Here is a 3,922-nt window from a genome sequence, read left to right as displayed (position 1 = left end):
CATTTGCAGGTCCTCACAGTGACATGATTAGCATTATCAATGATCTGAGAGAAAAATAAAATAAAATAATGTATTTAAAAAAATCTCAGAATACATGCACGTATGCGAGAGCTGTCCTCTGTCTTCTGTGGGAGTTATTTTTAATTGTAATAAATGTTAAAGTATTATTTCACAACCCACCAGGATTGGAGACCCAAGTCATGGAGGACAGAAAAGAGAATAAAGAGAGGAACATAATGGAGAAAAAGCAATTACTATGACAACACTAAGATGTTATTGCTTTGTCACAGGGACAGTTGACCTGTGATCAGCTGTACAACGTGACAGGAAGGGAAGAAGCTGTTGGAAACACAGCAGCTGGCAGGGGAAAGCACTCAGAGCTATTCTGCTGCTGCTTGAATCTGAAGATACAAATAGGGGTGGGAAGAAGAAAGGAGTGCTTCCCCAGGCTGGGTGTTGGGATGCACCCTATGAAAGATATCTAAGTTCCATGTGCGAGCAATCTGAAATACTCTAGAAACTTCTCCAGAAACTACACTGGAAGCAGTGAGGAAACATCCTCATTGTCATACCTTAACCCTAGTCCTGGGCAAGGCACTTTACCTAATGAATACCTCACTCTCCCTCACTGCACATCTCGAACGAAGAGGAAATCAAGTTTACTACATACTTTTGGGGACAGGGTGTCTGAAATTCACTAGTGTTTGTAATTTCCCTTTTGAAAACACTGCTTGTCACTGTCTGACTTTTGCTTTAGACTTCTTTCAGACAGAACTGGTACATAACACCCAAACTCATCCCAGAAAAAGCTCCTGCAGTCAGGTGTCATTGCTGCTTTAGTGACAAAGCACTCAGTAGGTTTGACTAATAGCAGCACTCCAAGGCCTGAAGTGAAACATATTTGTGTCCACTGCTAATTATTTGTTCCTGGACAGCTCTAAGGCAGAGCCTCCAAGGTATTGCGTCATTAGTATTAACATAGGCAATGCAGAGGAAAACATTTTCTGAAGGTGACAAGGATGGAACGGGTACTGCATGCTTAATTGCAACAAGCAGGCAAAGTTTTATAAATCCAGTTAAAGAATGAATCCTCTGGAGGAACCCCCAGTGCTGGAAGACTGGTATAAAAGCATCCAAATATGTCTTTGCAGTAAAGCAGCAGAGATCCACTGAAGCTTGAGGCTGTTGGCAGCAATACTGTTACTGGCACGAACATCAGGAAAAAGCAATAGAAATGGAAGTAGAGCACAAGTAGTTGCAAGCTTCATTGCTCCCTTTACAGGTTGCTGACTTGAGATGTAACCATGAAATGGGATCTTCAGGACAAGCTAGTTCAGTCTCAAAACCCAGTTTTAAAGGTTGGACTAAACAATCTTCAAGGTCTTTTCCAACTGAACAATTCTATGATTCTGTGTAAAAAGTGGAACAGACATCATCTCCAGTGCATCTGCAAAGGATGAAGCTCATGTAGCCAGCACGTCCCACTGATATTTAGACCCACTTCCTCAGTGGGTTCTCACAGACCTCTTTAATTGGTTTCATAAAGCCACAGGATAGATTTTTCCCTTAGTTCTGTCACTGGGACTCAAACACAAATTCCTCTGTGCTTACTCCAGCCGTGCTCATTAACAAGCGACTATCACTGTAAGTATATCAAACTTGTAATCTTTGTGAAATTTCCTCTGCTGCTTCTTGTCCAGAAGAATTGGTTAAAAACGAAGCTGTAGATGAAAGACTGCTTCTGCTCTTCCAAAACCTCAGACTAGTGCCCAGTAACCCTAGTGTCCCTTTATGATCTACCTTTAGACTGGTCTGCAAATCTCTCTCTTCTCTATTGTAGTGGGTTTATATGGGCAGGAGTGGTGGAGATGAAGTGCTATAGACTGACCGCAGCCCCCATTCACTGCTCCCCTACTCTGCTCAGGGGGAGAAGGTAGAAGAGGGTGGATTTAGGGAAGGTGTTTTTAAGTTTGTTTTCCTTGTTTCTCACTTCTCTAGCTTGTTAATGTGTTGGGTCTGTCTGAGCTGGAGTCACCTTTTCCCTGCAGCAGCCCATACAGTGCTGTGCTCTGCACTCGTAGCTGGAACAGCACTGATATCACTCCAGTGTTGTGTCTATTGCTGCATAGTGCTGGCACAGCATCAGGTCTCCTTCCAAGCCCCCAAGAACCATCAGGTTGGGGGTGGGCAAGTGATGGGGAGGGGACATCGCCAGGGCAGCTGACCTAAACCAACCAAAGGGATATTCCATAACACCTGATGTCACACTCAGCAATAAAAAGGAGGGCTCTCATAGGGGAGGGGGCTGTTCCTCCTGAACAACCACTACGCATTTTGAGGCCCTGCTTCCCAGAACGTGGCTGAACATCACTTGTTGATGGGACGTAGAGAATAATTTTTTCCCTTCTCTCTGTGCTTCCACGCAGACTTGCTGTTTCTGTGGTTTGTTTTTCTCCCCATTCCCTTTCCCTTTAATTAAACCTTTCTCATCTCAAACCTCGAGTTCTCTGTGTTGTATTTTCTCCCCCTTCCTCTTTGAGGAGAGGGGGAGTGAGAGAGTGGTTGTGGTAGAGCTTGGCTGCCCACCTGAGTAAAAACACCACAGTTAGTAATAAGCAATAAATTTCTCTAATCTCCCTACATGGAGTCTGTTTTGCTCATTATGGTAATTGTTGAGTCATCTCCCTGCCCTTACCTGAACCCTTGAGCCCTCTTCATCATATTTTCTCCCCCTTTCCCTTTGAGGAGGGGGAATGAGAGAGTGGTTGTGGTGGAGCTCAGCTGCCCACCTGAGTAAAACCACCACATCTGTTCACTATGAAATGGGGAATCTTAAAGCACGTTGTTCCAGCTTGCCCTTTTGCATACACACTTTCCAGCACTTTGCTCCGTAACAAGCCTCATGTCATAGGTTCCATAACCTAAGCAAACTGATGGCCATTGTGACCAGTGGCACCAGCCCCTCGCTGCCTGCCGTGGTGGGCAGACACACAGGACAAGGCTGCGATCTGTTTGCACAACCTCCATACTGTTTTGCAGTCATGAGAACTTTAGCCCACAGAGCACTTGAATAAACAGTAAAATATGTATAGACAGAAGAATGTTACACAATGATAACAAATTAACAAGGTATACATGAAGGTAGTATGATCAACTGAGAGAATTAAACCACATAAATTAATGAAGTATAAAGAGATTAGGATGAACATTGTTTTAATATTTTTGTTGTCCCCTTTCACTATTTTTTTTTTTTTTTAAGTGCCTGTCAGAGTGGCAAGGCTGATTTTCAGAAGACTGTGCTGTAGCTCTGTGGTTCTCACCATGAAGTTATATCTTATATACACTTACAAAACACAGACAAAAACTCAAAACTCAATGTATCTTAGTAATTACACCTAAGAGTATTTCTACTAATATATCTAGGTAACATTGCAGTTCTTACTTCTGATCTCAATTTTGTCTAACTCTCCTGTAAAACTTTGTATCTGTCCTTATGATCTAATTATAAATAATTAAAAATGCAGGCTTGCAGAGCCTGAACTCACATTACTAGAGATATGCTTATCCATTTATATAGCTGGTCTTTTCCTTAGAGTAATGGCAGTAGCTAACACCATTCCTTTTCGTATTGTACCATGATTCGTATTTTTTCCACACTTATGAATTAAACACTTCTGTATCTGTCTTCTATGTGTGGTGTCTCATGAAGAAATACTGTGATATTAAGGATAACTAAATTCCATATGTAGTTTAAAATATACTGTTCTATGAATCTCAAAGCCAGTTCTTATTTTTAGATCAGATTATCCTTAATCCCAGAAGTGAAATTCAATATTCAGAATCTTAATATTTTCCATCATCTGCTATTACTAGCAGAAATATCTTCCTTTAAAAGTTTTACCAAAAATCATAATGTAACTTG

The sequence above is a fragment of the Netta rufina genome (assembly GCF_964035555.1).
Source record: "Netta rufina genome assembly, chromosome: 4".
Lineage (NCBI taxonomy): Eukaryota > Metazoa > Chordata > Aves > Anseriformes > Anatidae > Netta > Netta rufina.
Note: the sequence above shows the minus strand (reverse complement) of the source record.